The 16986-nt window shown below is 39.7% G+C and overlaps 1 long non-coding RNA gene across 1 annotated transcript in view; it reads left to right on the plus strand.

Moving 5' to 3' along the window:
• Window positions 1-16141, plus strand: part of LOC120232608 — a 19338-nt gene extending 3197 nt beyond the window's left edge. The window contains exons 2-6 of the long non-coding RNA XR_005528604.1: window positions 4978-5051; window positions 7155-7287; window positions 9395-9481; window positions 15549-15638; window positions 15905-16141. This is a non-coding gene — a long non-coding RNA (uncharacterized LOC120232608). The remainder of the gene's footprint in view (window positions 1-4977; window positions 5052-7154; window positions 7288-9394; window positions 9482-15548; window positions 15639-15904) is intronic.
• Window positions 16142-16986: the final 845 nt, after the last annotated feature.

A 16986-nucleotide genomic window follows, 5' to 3' on the forward strand; every position in this document is an offset into this window, starting at 1 on the left:
GATTTCCTTTTGTTGTCTGATGGCTGATGCTAGGACTTCCAGCACTATGTTAAACAACAGTGGTGAGAGTGGACATCCCTGTCGTGTTCCTGATCTCAGGGGGAAAGCTCTCAGTTTTTCCTCATTGGGGATGATGTTAGCTGAGGGCTTCTCATAAATGGTTTTTATGATGTTTAAGTAAGTTTCTTCTATCCCGACTTTCTCGAGGGTCTTTATTAAGAAGGGATGCTGTATCTTGTCAAATGCTTTTTCTGCATCTATCGACAGGATCATATGGTTTTTATCTTTTCTTTTGTTAATGTGATGTATCACATTGATTGATTTGCGAATATTGAACCAGCCCTATAACCCAAGAAGGAATCCCACTTAATCATGGTGGATAATTCTTCTTATGTGCTGTTGAATTCGACTTGTAAGTATCTTGTTGAGGATTTTTGCATCTGTATTCATCAAGGATATTGGCCTGTAGTTCCCTTTTTTTTGCAAGTCTCTGTCTGGCTTGGGGACCAAAGTGATGCTGGCTTCATAGAATGAGTTGAGAAGTTTTCCTTCGATCTCTCTTTTTTGGAATAGCTTGAGAAGAATGGGTATTAACTCTGATTTAAATGTCTGGTAGAATTCCCCACGGAAGCCATCTGGCCCAGGACTCTTATTTGTTGGAAGATTTTTGATAACTGATTCAATTTCTTCACTAGTTATGGGTCTGTTCAGATTTTCTATCTCTTCCAGTGTGAATTTTGGTAGTGCGTGTATGTTTAGGAATTTGTCCATTTCTTCTAAATGGTCCTGTTTGTTGGCATATAATTTTTCATAGTATTCCCTGATAATTGCTTGTATTTCTGAGGGATTGGTTGTAATAAAACCATTTTGATTCATGATTTTGTCTATTTGAGTGCTCTCTCTTTTCTTTTTGAGAAGCCTGGCTAGAGGTTTATCAATTTTGTTTATTTTTTCAAAAAACTAACTCTTGCTTTCATTGATCTGTTCAACTTTTTTTTTTGGATTCTATATTGTTTATTTCTTCCCTGATTTTTATTATATCTCTTCTTCTGCTGGGTTTGGGGTGCTCTTGTTGCTCTGCTTCTAGTTCCTTTAGGTGCACTGTTAGATTTTGTATTTGTGCTTTTTCAGATTTCTTGAAATAGGCCTGGAGAGCAATATACTTTCCTCTTAGGACTGCTTTTGCCACATCCCATAGTTTGGATTGTTGTATTTTCATTTTCATTTGTTCCATATATTTTTAAATTTCTTCTCTAATTGTCTGATTGGCCCATTTGTTCATTAGTAGGGTGTTCTTTAACCTCCATGTTTTTGGAGGTTTTCCGGAATTTTTATTGTGATTGATTTCCGGTTTCATAGCATTGTGATCTGAAAGTGTGCATGGTATGATCTCAATTCTTTTATATTTATTGAGGGCTGCTTTATGTCCCAGTATGTGATCTATCTTAGAGAATGTACCATGCACACTTAAGAAGAAAGTGAATTCTATAGCCTCAGGATGTAGAGTTCTAAATATATGTGTCAAATCCATCTGGTCCAATGTGTCATTCAAGTCCATTGTTTCTTTAGTGATTTTCTGTCTAGTTGATCTATCCATTGCTGTAAGTAGAGTATTAAAGTCCCCTGCTATTAGCACATTCTTATCCATAAGATTATTTCTGTTTGTCATTAATTTTTTTATGTATTTGGGTGCTTCCGTATTTGGTGCATAGACATTTATAATTGTTAGTTCTTCCTGATGGATAGACCCTGTAAATATTATATAATGCTCTTCTTCATCCCTTTACTTTAAATTCCAGTTTGTCTGATATAAGTATGACTACTTCAGCTTTCTTATGACTTTCTGTAGCCTGATAGATAGTTCTCCATCCCTTTACTTTCAATCTGAGGGTGTCCTCAGGTCTAAAATGAGTTTCTTGTACACAGCAGATAGATGGATTTTGTTTTTTTTACCCATTCTGCTACCCTATATCTTTGGGCACCTATGGAGCAGTTAGTCCATTTACATTCAGTATTATTATTGAAAAATATGGGTTTAGAGTCATTGTGTTCTTTGTAGGATTCATGCTTGTTGTGGTGTCTCTGATATCTTGTGTTCCTTGCAACATTTCCTTCATAGAGTCCCCCTTAGGATTTCTTGTATGGCTGGTTTAGTGGTGATAAATTCTTTCAATTTTTGTTTATTTGGGAAGACATTTATCTCTCCTTCTATTATTAATGACAGGCTTGCTGGATAGAGGATTCTTGGCTGCATATTTTTTTCTGTTCATCACATTGAAGATTTCCTGCCATTCCTTTCTGGCCTGCCAAGTTTCAGTAGATACGTCTGTAACTACTCTGATAGGTCTCCCTTTGTATGTGAGGGCTCTTTTATCCCTAGCTGCTTTCAGAATTCTCTTTTTCCTTATATTTTGCCAGTTTGACTATGATATGTCATGCAGAAGATGGATTCAAGTTATATCTGAGGGGAGTTCTCTGTGCCTGATGGATTTCAATGTCTGTTTCCTTCCCCAGATTGGGGAAGTTCTCTGCTATAGTTTGTTCAAGGACTCCTTCAGTGCCTTTCCCTCTCTCTTCTTCTTCTGGAATTCCTATGATACTATTGTTCCGTTTGATTGTATCGCTTAGTTCTCGAACTTTCCTTTCATGCTCCTGGATCAGTTTATCTCTCTTTCTCGGCTTCCTCTTTTTCTATAAGTGTGTCTTATAATTCACTTATTCTCCTCTCTGCCTCTTCAATCCATGCATTGGACGCCTCCATTTTATTATGCACCTCATTTATAGCTTTGTTTAATTCATCACAACTATTTTTAAGCTCCTTAGTCTTTGTAGCAATAGCTTCTCTGATGTCTCCCATGCCTTTTTGAAGCCCAGCGATTAATTTTGTGACTATTGTTCTAAATTTTTGTTCAGTTATGTTGCTTATATCTGTTTTGAGAGTTCTTTAGCTGTCATTTCTTCCTGGAATTTCTTTAGAGAAGAGTTCTTCCGTTTCATCATTTTGGCTAGCTTTCGGTCTCTTGTTAGTTTTAAAAGCTTGTTATGTGCTCTGCACCTGTGAATACTGCTATATTAAAGAAGATTCATTGATTGTCCAGAGCCTGTCCATTCAGGAAGTGTTCTTTCAATGGTGTCTCTTGGTCTCCCTTGTTGAGACTTTGGTTATTTTATTTCCCTACTCATAGTGGTATTTGGAACTCTCCACCATGTGTACTTTGGCTTGTTTCTTGAGGTAGCCCTGCAAAGGAAAACAGACAGACAAACACACAAGGAACAAAGGGACACAAACACACAGACAAATCCAACAAACAAGCAAACTGAAATGGAAAAAGAAAAAGAAAAAAGAAAAAAACCCCAAAAGACAAAGGACAGTCTTAAAGCATAAAACCAGAATTCCCAGCTAGAAATAAAGAACTGGGTGCATGCAGTGCTGATGGAAGAGCATATACAGAGAGAGAAATGACAGGGGAGGGGAGAAAACGAAATTGGACAATGACCAGGCATAGAGACTAAGAGGCTTAATTCAGAGAGAGAAAGAGGAGAATATGGTAGGAGGCAAGGAGAAAGAAACGAAGATAATGTAACTAAAAGAAACTATATAGTCTGATTACTCCAGAGAGAGAGAGAGAGATAGAAAGGTAGCGGTGGAGGTGTAGAATATACATCTAGAGAATGGATTAATTGTGACTGTTTAAGCAAACCAATGACAAGAGTGCCCAGTCCAGCAGAGGGGAGGGATACGAATGAGACAAGGGAAAATATATCTGAATAGAAAGAATTGATCTAGAATTAATCACAGTAGTGCATCCATGTTGGTCTTGCCCCGGGCTCTGGTTAAAAAAAAAGCAGCTCTCTAGCTGGGATGGGCACTGTTTGGTGTAGGCAGGTCTTAGCCTCCATTGTGGTCCCGCAGGCAGCTCTGTGAGGTCCCGCCTTGGTGGTTGTAGGGAGAAAAATGGCGGTGCCCCAGTCCCTTCTCGAATCAAGCATTGCAAACCACTCTTTTGGGTCCGATCTCCCTGTGCTGCGGGTGTAGCCAAGGTGGGCCATGTTCTATGTCCCAAGCTCTGCCTCATTTCCAGGTCTTTGTCCGTGAGCTTTATTGATACCACCTGAAATATAACCTCGCAGGTCGGGCTGCTTCCCAGCAGGGGATTGAGCTGGGAGAGCAGCGGAGCAGTTTCTCCTGGTGCCGCCTGGAACCAGGCACCCAGTCCAAAGTCAGCACTGTAGCTAGAAATAGGATCACTCTCTGTCCGGAGCCGAGGTTTTTCTCTTCTCCAGGGACAGTTCTTTTTTTTTTTTTTTAATGTTTTATTTATTTCTAGGAGTGAAAGAGAGACAGCGTGAGCAGGGGAGGGTCAGAGAGAGAGGGAGTCACAGACTCCAAAACAGGCTCCAGGCTGTGCGCTGGCAGTCAGCACAGAGCGGGACGCAGGGCTCGAACCCACGAACCACGAGATCATGACCTAAGTGAAAGTCGGACACTTAACCGACTAAGCCACCCAGGCGCCCCTCCAGGGACACTTCTATGAGCAGTTTCAGCCGCTTTTTCTCTTCCTCTGACTCTCCATGGCTCCCCGCATAGGGGGTTCCCTCCCCTCCCTCTGTGTCTCCGGTCCCTCCTGTTTTTATCTTCCCCAGTTCACACTGACACATCTATGAGGTTGTCTTCTTAGTGGACTCTGTCTCTTTTCCTCCCAGACTCCTTGGTTCAGTGTCCTATGGCTTCAGGCCTTTTCTGTTTGAGAGATGAGGGAGAGCGAAATGTACAGAGCTCCCTACTTCTCCACCATCTTCTCTGGTTTTCTCCATAGAATTTACAGCCTTGTGCTTATCAGTCTGAGGTCCTTGCATGCTGAAAGATCTGCAAGCGGTGCAATTCAACATGCTTCTCTCTCCTAGGGATTTCCTACAAGTCACAGGGTTGATCAGACTTCTTTGATTTATTTTCCTTATGCAACTTTCATTTGACAGGGCTTCAGAAAGCAAATGGAGTCAAATACACCCGTTCAGTAAACATGAAAAAAATTATGACAAGCAACCAAAAGGTAAGACAGAGTGGCCTGTGCTTCTTTCAGCCTCTAAGAGAAGGTAGAGGAAAACCAGGTTCAGAATCATAAGTGCAAAAGTAGATGATTCAGGCAGGAGCATGAACACCACACCCTGGCTGAATTTCTATAGAATCAGAGATATGTCTTACAAAAAGCCCTAGCTTTATGAGTAACCATTTGTATTTTTGAAGGTGCTTTTTCTGTCGATACTAGTTTTCACTCTTTAAAAAGAGAAAGATGTTGAACTTTATGATCTCTAAGATATTTTTCTTCTTTAACATTTCAATGCAGCTATTAATACCTGAGTCAAGAAATGTCCTTATCCAAAACATTTGGAGCCAGAAGTTTTCAGAATTCAGAATTTTTCAGTTTTAAGAAAGATAGTATGTACATAGAAAGTATATTATATTGTTAGCCTAGTGGGTTATACAGCAGAACTGTATTCATAATCAAACATTAGTTCTGCAGTACAATGTTTGAATATTCATACTAAGTGGGAAATAAAGGCTATAAATAGCCATATAACATGTGAGCTCAGTTCAGGTTTGCCACTAAATGAATTCAGGTCAGGTTAGGTCTTGCCAGGAATGAGTTAGAAAAGAAAACAAAACACCAACTTTCAGCTTTTAGAACTTTTCAAAAGCTCTGAGTTTTGCAGTTTCAAAAGTTTCTGAGTTAGGCAGTTAGTACCACTCTAAAAATATATCTTCATATCAAATGGAATTTATACATATCTAAATATGTTTCAATAATATTTACCAAACTGTACATTGTTCATGTAGAATGTGCCTTGTCTTTTCTTTTTCATCACTGATCTTTTTTTTCCCCTTATAAAATCCGAAGGTAAAAGAAATCCTTCAAAAAGGAAAAAGGAAGGTAACTGGCAATTACGAAACTAGCTTTCCTTTTATACGGATACAACATTATTTTTAAATATCAAAACATCAGTAAATTTTTGGTACATATATTTAACTCTGAAATTGAAGCATTTGCTTTTCGGGATGTATCTAAAGAATTATACACTGCATTAAAATCTCAAGTCAGACAAAGGTGCATGTTTACCAAATGTTTTGATCACATTCCTCCCCTGTTTAAAAAGTCTTCCAAGGTTTGTTAGCTTTGTTTTAAATTTCCATTTCTCAGGTTTCCTGATAGGTTGGCAGCTTTTCTCAGGTTTCCTGATAGGTTGGCAGCTTTTCTTATGTTTATTAGACATTTGAACTGCCCCCCTCCTCTGCAGAGTCTGTTTCTGTCTTAAGGGATGCTTTTAGTATGCTGAGTGGGGAAAGGGAGGGTGGGTGGTGGGTGGAGGGGTTTGTACAGGAAGTGTATAGCTTGGTGGTCAGGGAATGGAAGAAGAGGGGATTAGGAGAATGATGGGGAAAAAGTAGAAAGTGCAGGAAGGTGTCAAGTCCAATTCCTGTCCTTGATTTGGAGCCTAACCACCTTCCTTTCCTTAGTTCTGCCTTTCCCTCAATACTCCTTCTCTTTTGTCTTCCAGCATCAGATCTATTTTCTCACAACCTGACTCTACACTCCTAGGATAATTTATCTTAAACGGGATTTTCCCCCCTAAGGATCAGCATGCTACCTGGAGAGAGTAAAGTCTGAAGTGTATAGTCATGGACCTTAGTTTTTCCCACATGGAAGAGCATCTGGGGACCAAGCACACAGGACAATGAGAACATACCTCAACCAAGTGCAGAGATGCCGATCTTGTCATTTTACTCTGATGTTGTAATCCTGCAATTTGAATATTCATCATACTCAAGAACTAGAATTTGTCATCAGTCTCCTAGTGGACCAGAGGAGATCCTACTAGGAAAATCCCTGTGGGTTTACTCCAGTCTCTATCTTTGCTAGTCTCCACAAAAAAAAAGAAAAAAAAAAGAGCATGAGCTTTGAAGTCAGACTAAGACATCTTAGAGTAGATATTTAGCTTCCTTGATCCTCAGTATATTTCCTATATAAAATGTCGACTAAAAATACCTACTGCCTGTAAATTGGTATGTAGTAGAGGTAACAAATGTAGCATACCTAATGCAGTGGTGATGTGTACTAAATGGTTAATAAATGCAATTTCTATTTTCCTCCTTATAGGAACGTGTGGCCCCAGCAAACTGATGGAGACATTAGAGAAGGGAGACAAAAGATGGAAGAGATGTAGGTTCCTGGAATTTCAGGTTTGCTTAGAAAGAGCTGAAGAGAAAGTTGACTGGTACATGTTTTTTAGGTACGAGTGGTGTTGGAAGGGAAGAAAAGGACAATTTACTAGAATCTAATTATTTTCCCCAGTTTATTCCTTTGCCTCTGTCTCACTGCTATTCTATTCACGACTCTTCTGACAGAAACATGCCATAGCAGTAAAGTATCATCTGTGTGGTCTTTCCTGAAGGCAGTGGGGGGCATGAGGTCAGTGGTTAGCGGCCAGGCTAGAATCAGTTAGACTTCTTTCCAGTCTCAGCTTTGCCATTTTTTGTGTGGCTGTGGGGGAAATTTCAGTCTCCATTTCATCATCAGCAAAATGGTATAGTCTTACCTAACTCAAAGGGTCATTAATTTGCTTACAAGTATTTTTTTCTGAGCACCCATCATGTGCTAGGTACTTTGTTAGATACTGGGGATAGACAGTTAACAAAACAACATCCCATTCTTACAGACTTTGCATTCTAAGGGAAGACACAGAGGATATACCAAGAAATGTAAATATGTCAAATGGGGGCTATGAAGAAAAAAAAGCCAGATCAAAGGTCTGGGTGTAAGGGAGCATGTTACCCTTTTATTTAGGGTGAATTTGAAAAGCCTCCGTAAGAAGGTACTCTCTGAGTAAAATCTAAATAAAGTGTGTTTTATGCCATTGTGAGAGTTAATGAGATAATGCTGATAAACTTAACATATTATCTGGAATTCATTGGGCACTGCATCAATATTAGCTGCTTATGCTAATAAAGAAGGTATTTCATTACAGTGAAGGCTGCAGGTAGGCGAAAATCTTTCTAGTTCCACCTAACACACTCCTAAGGACCCTTAACCATTGTGAAAAACAGGGGTGATGGTTCAGGGGACTTCATACATGGACATTTTATTGCTGGTAATAAAATGTCAATTGTGTGAACAAAAGTATTTCTGTAGAAGTGGGATATTTTAAGCCAGCAATAAAGAGACTGGGGTAAGAGAAACTCCATAGGGTAGTCTTCAGATTCATATTCTCTGTAACAAATGTTCCCAACTCTGAAGTTTGCATGTGTGCACACATATCTCACCTTGTCAACAATAATAATGGCAATGATGACATTAATTATGCCATTTATAGGTTTGTAAAAGCTCTTCTTTCAAAGACCTCAAGTGTTTTATGTACATGACCTAATTCACCCTCACAGTTCCCCAGAGACAGGTCTAGTCTCATTTAATAGATGAGGAAACTGAACCGTAAAGAAGCTAAGTCACCTCTTCAAGGTCAAATAATTACCTAGACAACTCTGATCTATATCCCAGACTTAATTTTCAGGTTAGGTCCCTTTTTGTTTGGCTCTTCATCTTTCTAGATGTCAGAGACTATAAGGTGGGTGCAAAGGAAGCCATAATGTCAGGATGTCAAGTGCCCACCCTTTGTTCATCACATAGTTAGTGATCAGTAAATTTTTTTTTAAAGCTCTTTAAGAAGGGGCTTCTTTAGTGCTACCAAAATATTATTTAGCATACCTCTCAAACTTTGGTTGATGGAGAGAGCCCTAGTTTAGAAATACCCATATACTTGAATACAGATATTTGGCTTTCTTCTGTGAAAGTCAACAGGAACATAGCAAGGGAACTTATATTTTGTTGATCATCTTCTGTGGTAGGTCTTTTATGTATATTATGTGTTATGTAATCCTCACAAAAAAATTTGCAGGAAAAATAATTGACCATACTTTACAAACTAGGAAATAAAGTATCACAAAAGATGTCACATAGCTTATATATAACAAAGCTGGAATTCAACCCCACCTCTATATGACATCTAAGTCTTGATATATTCTATAAGGCCAGACTGCCAATTCATAATACCTCACCCAAATTACCTGCAGTCTGATGATCCAGTGTGAGTCATTTATGACCCATTTCTCCCTTTACATGAAATATTAGCAAAAGAATAAAATCAGCAGGTAAAATTTGAACAGTACAATTTTACTATTTTTAAAAAGTCCTCTTAAAAGTTTAACAGGTTAGTATATGCAGCTAAAATTTGGATTTTGAAAGTTCTATCTGGATTTGAATTATCTAGTCCACCTCTCTGCTCATCAGCATGAACAATTGGTAGTTTTCTAAACATTTAATTGCACCTCTTTTTCTTGTGTCAGAGATAGTCTGGATTTCACAAGCAAGCACCGCTGGAGAAATGAGAAAGGACTGAAATATCAATTTCAGTGACATCAAGACCTTCTCAGGTGCCCGAGGCAAGATCTTGTAGTTAAATGCTATAGACTTGGGAAAGAATTTTACTTATAATTTAATCATCTGAATCATTTGTATCGGCAAAGTGATGACACCAGCAGATAAATTCTGTATATTTAATCTCTTAAACAACCATTAAAAAAGATATGCAAAGAAGTATACTCAAAAACACTATGTATAAAAGAAGTGAAATTCTCAGAAACATTCAGGTAACTCATAGGAAGACATTAAAAACAAAACAAAAGAAACAGAAATTACACAGAATAAAGAGGATATAAAAATAAAATGGCAAACTTAAGTCTTCATATCAATAATTAAATGTAAATGGTTTAAATATATCACTTAAATGACAGAAACTAGCAGAGTGGATTAAAAATGTAATCCAAATATGTTGTCTGTAAGAATCTCACTTCAAATATGATATAGGCAGGTTGAAAGTAAAAGGGTAGGAAGGGTAGAAAAGATAGGTCATATAAACATTATTCAAAGGAAAGCATGATTGGCCGTATTAATGTCAGAAAAAGTAGACTTCAATAAGAAGAAAATTAGCAAAGACAGAAAGGGGCAATATATAATGATAAAAGGGACACTATACCAAAAAGACATAGCAATTTTATTTTATTTTTATTTTTTAAGACATAGTAATTTTAAATATGTATGCACCAAACAACAGAGCTACAAAACATGTGAAGCAAAAACTGAAAAACATGAAAAGAGACATAAATTCACAATTAAGGTTGGAGAATTCAATATACTTCTCTCAATAACTGATAGAATACCTAGACAAAGAACTCAGTAACACAGTAACATCAACAAACAGGATTTAACCAACATGTATAGAATTTTCCACACCATGACAACAGAATATAGACGCTTCTTAAGTGCCAGTGGATCACATACCAGAATAGACTATATCCTATGATGCTTGCCATAAAACAAACCTCCACAAAATTAAAAGAATTTAAATCAGGGGCACCTGGGTGGCTTAGACGGTTAAGCGTCCGACTTTCGCTTAGGTCATGATCTCGCGGTTCGTGGGTTCGAGCCCCGCGTCGGGCTCTGTGCTGACTGCCAGCTCAGAGCCTGGAGCCTCTTTCCGAGTCTGTGACTCCCTCTCTCTCTCTGACCCTCCCCTGCTCACGCTGTCTCTCTCTCTCCTAGAAATAAATAAATAAATAAATAAATAATATTTAAAAAAAAAAAAAGAATTTAAATCATACAGAGTGTGTTCTCCAACCACGATGAAATCAACTTAGAGTAACAAAAAACTACAGAAAAATCTCCAAGTACTGGGAAACAAAACCCATCAAAATAATCCCTAGGTTAAAAAGCAAGTCTCAAGACAAATGAAAAATTCCACTGAAATAAATGAAAATGCAACATATCAAAATTTGTGAGACACAGCTAAAGCAGTTCTTTGAGGCACACCTTCTACCCTCTGAATCCCTCAGTTCTCTGAACATTCCTTAAGCAAAATGCAAACCTTTCTGTTTTAAAACCATTCCTTCTAGGAACACTTGGGTGGCTCAGTTGGTTAGGTGTCTGACTCTTGGTTTCAGCTCATGTTTCTTATGGTTTTGGTTTTGTGAGTTCAAGCCCTGCATGGGCTCTGTGCTGATAGCATGAAGCCTGCTTGAGGTTCTCCGTCTTTCTCAGCCCCTCCCCTGCTGGCACTCTCTCTATCTCAAAATAAATAAACTTAGCAAAAAAGTTCCTTATATATCTTTTTCCTTAGATTGTGAGTGGACAATATCTTATTTTTTTATGCCAATATCTGGCTTAGGGCTCAGTAAAAGTTGCTTGAGCAAATGAATGACTGGATAGAATAACCTACTTAGCCGAATGGAATTGAAGCCAAACCAATTTCTGCATGGAATCAATCAGAAAGTGTATATGCATGGTATGTGGGGTCTTACACAGTGGGGGCTGCTGCATCAACACGGTCCTGAGCAGCTGCTAGTCTGTCTCCCAGGAGAGCCTCCTTGGATTTATAGTTGCCAAAAGTGGCATTTGCCTATGAACAACAAAAGTAGAGAAAATTCAGCATACACAATTCCTTATCTCTGCCTTCAGTTAAAATAATTTCTTTAGTGAATTAAATCAGATTCAGCCCTCTCCTTAGCTTTCCACCTCAACTATCCAACTTTTCTCACCTTTTCCTTCATGCCTCTGTGAACAGAAGGACCATAAATGTCATCTAGTCCAGCTTCCCTTTCAATAACTGAATATCCTGTAGTCAGCATAGGGATGAGCTGCCAGTTTTTCTCACAATTGACTCAACTCAACTCTCTGAGAAGAACATCAGTGAGAATCCAAATGTAAGGCATAAGCTCAGTAATTGAGGAAATGACCTAAGAGAGAGCCTGTGAAACCCCCTTTCAAAACAAGTGTTTCTACTAGACACATAAAGGCAGACTTATTCTGGAAAACTAGTTAAAGTCAAAAGTTAGGAAAATGTTCCAAAAGGTTGATTATGCTGAAATCACTCAAGTCTTATATATTATGAGGCTGGTTCTATTCCTGGGGAACTAAAAGTATGATAAAATCCCTAATTATGCACAGGCTTGATGATTTATTTCCAGGATTCTGTAGATGTGTTTAAATCTTATTTTCCCCCCCTCACAATTGAGAATGTGAATTAGTTGACATATCCTACATGCTGTGTAGTTATAGTTCTTAATGGGAAAGAGTAAATGGCACTCTAGTTTTTATGTATGTCTCTTGTGAGTTTGGTAAGCGAGTCTCAGCATTTGATCTTATCATGGTGAACTTGTAATTCAATTTATGAGCCTTTAAAGGGGAGAATCCTTCCTGGAAATCTAGTGACTCTACCTAATTAATGCCACTGTCTAGTAAACTCTCTAGATGGTCAACTAGCTTCCTTGCCCAAGTCACGTCTGACTTCACTCCAGGCCTTTCCATTTAGATGACAACTTCCTAACAAAAGATCACACTGCCTATACTTGACTTCTGCTAGAGAGAGGGGACTCAGTATTTATGTGTTGCTTTTTTGGACTTTACTTGGTGCCTTTAGAAATGCTAGAACTTGTCTTTTCCTTTTCTTCTCCTAGATCCTTGTTGTATTCCTTGGGGCTATAATAAGAAAATTCGAACCTAAAACCTAAAATGGCAAAGTAAAATCAGATAAAATAACCAGATAGCAGTAACAGTGTTCTCTTATTTTTCTCTTGTGATAATTAAAAAGAAAGAGAAGTACAGCAATCATCACCCCCCTTGAAAACCTTACCAGAAGGGAAATCCCTAGGAGTCTCCAGGGATGTAGAGCTGCAAGTCAGCAGCAGTTACCCTCTGACTCTGAAGTCAGCAAGGCTGAGGGCCGACTATCCTCGAAGGCCTCATTCAAGGTGCATAAGACTGGCTTTCACACAGCCTATTTAATAGTGTGTGCGGTCTGTCAGGATACTGCTAAGAAGGGTAAGACCGGTGGGACTTGTTTGTCAAGGTCCTAAAGTGAGACTTTTCCTGGCTACACACACCACAGTAAGTATGAGCAACGTTAATAGTGGCAAGAGTGATGAAGTCAAAAGCTTGAGTCTTGGTCTGCTGTAATTATTAGACGATGTACCCCTGAAGTAGGCTGACAGAGTTCACATTTGTAACTTAAAACAGTCTCACCTTAGCTTTCAGATGTGTGTTTGGCTCAAGTTGCATTTTGCCGAAGCTGATTTTGCACTAATTGTGGAGTGTTTATACCTTGAGAAGGTTATGGGTAAGTTTACAGAAAATGTGGATTCCGGAGATAATATGTTCCAAGCAGCTGCTTCAAGGTGATGACTGAAAACCTCAGGTCCCTCAAATAGATGAGTGCTTTCTACATTTGAAATTTCTCCCTCCCTCCCAGCCTTTAATTTCTGTTGAGATGCTAAAGTAGTCTGAATTTGAAATACTTAACAGCACATCTGCGAGGTTAAGTGCAGGCCTTTGAGCATTTGTAGCTGTGGCTCCTAGAATAATAACTGACACAAGATGACCACCAAGGCTTGACAGACTAAGCATCTTCCCCTGTTATTCAATGAGACAACTTCGTTTCACTCACCTTTGCTCAAAGACAAGGGCGAATTTTCCTTACCTTACTCTTTTCCCACCTTCCTGTTGATTTCACTTTGGAGCCACTTTGTATCTGCCCCTGCCTCATCATACCTTCTCCCCGCATGCTTTACCTTTCGTGTGAATCCCTGCAAGAGCCTCCAAACTAAAGGAGACTTTGACTGTTAACACTTGTTATCTCTGGGCTAGAGATTGAAAGGCACTTTACATTCTTAGTTATACATTTATATAGTTTTTGACATTCTTGACTGGCACAAACTGCTTTTGCAATCCTAACGAAAATTTTTTTTTCATTAAAAATAGATGTAGGGAAGGGACATGGTACTAAGAGAGGCCTCTTGGATGTGATGGTAGAGGAGTGGGATAGGAACATTTGAGAACAAGCACATTTCTGTAAGTTTTACTCATGTAACATAACCCGGAACCAAACTTCAGTTCCTTTAGTAGCTAAAGCAGTGCAACCGTCTTCTATAAATTAGTTCTTTTTTTTAATGTTTTATTTATTTCTGAGAGAGAGCAGTGTGAGTAGGGGAGGGTCAGAGAGAGAGGGAGACACAGATTCCAAAGCAGTTTCCAGGCTCTGAGCTAGCTGTCAGCACAGAGCCCAACGAGGGGCTCGAACCCATGAACCATGAGATCATGACCTGAGCCAAAGTTGGACGCTTAACTGACTGAGCCCCCCAGGTGTCCCACAAATTAGTTCTTAAAGGGACTCTTCAGTGTTAGACCCAAGTAATAGGAATGGTTTTTTTTCTCTAAAAGTCATTGCTTAGACTCACTGGTTTATGATTCCTGAGGACAGCCAGTTTGCTTTTCTGACCCATCTCCCATTTCACTATCACGGGTGCTATTTATAGAGCTGCCTGTCCCAGGGGTCCAGCCTCAAAGAGGCCCTGTGTACTTTGTGACATGTTCTCCCGAGGGTAGACAATTTTCAAGACTAGCCAACAGCTGCTACTAATTTTACCAAGAAAAGCTAGCATAGCAAGGGATAGGATAACACAAAGGACTGCTGGGTAAAATGGTCTTCTGGCTTCCTCACTTCCGGTTAGACCCAGGCCGGACATGTAGTGCATCAGCTTTTCATGAGCCCAGAGTCTAAAGGCTATGGGAGGTGGGGTCAGGGCTTGTATGTTAGTCTTCTCTTGGTTCATCTTCCCTGCAATTAGTGCTTATGGGGACTCTTGGAATTAGGCCACAGGTTTGTGTTTGCTGAGGTATGGAGAGGGTTCTCGAAGCCTTTACCAAGCATGCCTTCACTAATGAGCACCTGCCTCAGTAAGAGCACACGAATTATATGTACAGTGAGCAGGAAACTAAGAAAACAAGACACAATCAACAAATCTCTGTTGAATGACTAGAAAAACATGGTAGGCAAAAGCACATGCTCTGAGGTGGCTTCCCTAGGATACAAGTCCAACTTACTTAGCTGTGTGACCTTTGCAGATTTGAAGCTCTGTAGGGAAGAATGCCTGGTTTCTAGTCCAGACTCTGTTTAATAACTGAATGTGCTGGGTCAAGTCATTTCACTTCTCTGGGCCTCAGTTCTGTCGTCCATAAAGTGGGATAATTATACCTGCCTTGTCTACCTTACAAGGTTATCAGTGGGATCAAATGAGATAATGTCATAAAAGCCCTTTGTAAATTAGAATATACTATGCAAATGCAAGCTATTATTACATTTAATTCTAGTGACTAGTGAATAATAAACTGGTGGAACCAACAATCCCATTGTCACCAACTTGAATCTTACAGAGCAATTTCCCAATTCCACCCACTCTACCTGCTGGGCACTTCCACCTACCTCCTCCCATGACTTTAGTCAAAGACAAGGGAAAGAGAGTACCATAATAATGTCCCTAATTAACTTTCTCAATCAGAGCCCTATAAAAACATATTCAAAAGAAAAAGGGAATGCATCGCAGAGTGTGTACTGTTTTTAGGTCACCTCTTTATTCCCCCAGAGATTTTGGTTCTGTTTCTTTGTTTCAGTGCTCCAAGTCTGAGGTTATTTTCACACTGCTCTTTGGGTGTACATCAGCAGGCTAGACTTTGGGTCTCCTGATTGCCACAGTTGGCTAGGTGAGTGCGCACAGGCTATCTTCCTCTCACTTTCTCCCATCTGAACATTTGGGGTTAAAGTAAATGACCCATTGATCCTTTCCAGTCCTGAAGGTCTATAATTCTTTGGGTTCCCCCACACACTCCAGGTATCTGTCTTCAAACTTTTTGGTATTGGGCATATGTGATTTATGCTAGAATGAGATTAAGAACAAAGGGAAAAGTCAGAAAGAGACCTATCACAGGAACTACTCGCCAAGCTTCTTTTCAAAGAAGCTCTCTTGCAGCTCATCTCTGGAGTGGGTCAAAAAGGCCCTTTTTGAAGAGATGGGAGCCAGAATGGGAGGTTGGAGTGGATTTGGAGTGAGAAACTGGATCAGCTCCTTAGTCCCCATTATATTTTCTGCAATTTGGACAACGGAATTAGCTGTGTCCTCAGTTTCTTCATTTTTAAAATGGGGCTAACACCTGCCTTATTTACTTGATAGGCCTGTTGTTAGGAATAAAAGAAACTGCTTATCGTCCAAGTGCTTTGTTGTTATTGTTTACAACACAACAGAAGTTGTTTCTGGAATCAAAGGGCATAACAGGGCACTTAGATTCAGGCAGCCTGAAAACCGAAAATAGCGTCACAATTGCACAGAGCCTAGAATAAAGCATTACTAGCTGCCTACCCATCCTTCCCTTCTCCAGAGCAAATTCTTCCCAGGACCTTTGTGTTGAGTTAGTTGTCGAATGTTCCCATTCTCAGATGATTCAGGCTCACTTTCTTTAAAATGTCTCTGATGTCTAACACATAACCACCACTGTATTTAGAAAGCTCTAAGCAGAGCTGTGGAATTTGGAACTGCTTCCCGCAGCTAAGCTCCATAGGTGCAAGACACAACTGCCAGCCGCTTCTCATTGCAGATCAACTTGATCCAATTGCACTGACAGTGATGGGCCGAATATAGGCCAGCAGCAGGGGCTCACATTGGCTAGGGTAAGCCTGCTCACAGATGTGAGGAGGACTAGCTAGGACAAGTCACGTCACCACTTAGCCTAATTACCCTTAATGGGTTTAGGGCTGTCTACCTGGAGGAAGGGAGTAACTTACAAGGTTCTGTGGACATGTTTTTCTCTTCCCACTCCACAGTCTCTCCCCTGGGTGATCTCACCCCTTTTCATCCTTTTCCAATGACTTCTTCTGTCTTCAACTGAGATATTTTACCTGAGGACTAAGCTACCATCTATTGGCTGGTTGTCTCACTTGGATGTCCCACTTGTACCTCAAGTTCAACAGGCTGCAGGTTGATGTCCTTGCCCGCACATCCACAAACCAGCTTCTCCTGTCCAGGTGCTTCCCCTCCAGTGAGCTCCATCCTAGGGA

This window comes from Hyaena hyaena, unplaced genomic scaffold (genome assembly GCF_003009895.1).
Source record: "Hyaena hyaena isolate Hyena2069 unplaced genomic scaffold, ASM300989v1 scaffold_75, whole genome shotgun sequence".
Taxonomy (NCBI): domain Eukaryota; kingdom Metazoa; phylum Chordata; class Mammalia; order Carnivora; family Hyaenidae; genus Hyaena; species Hyaena hyaena.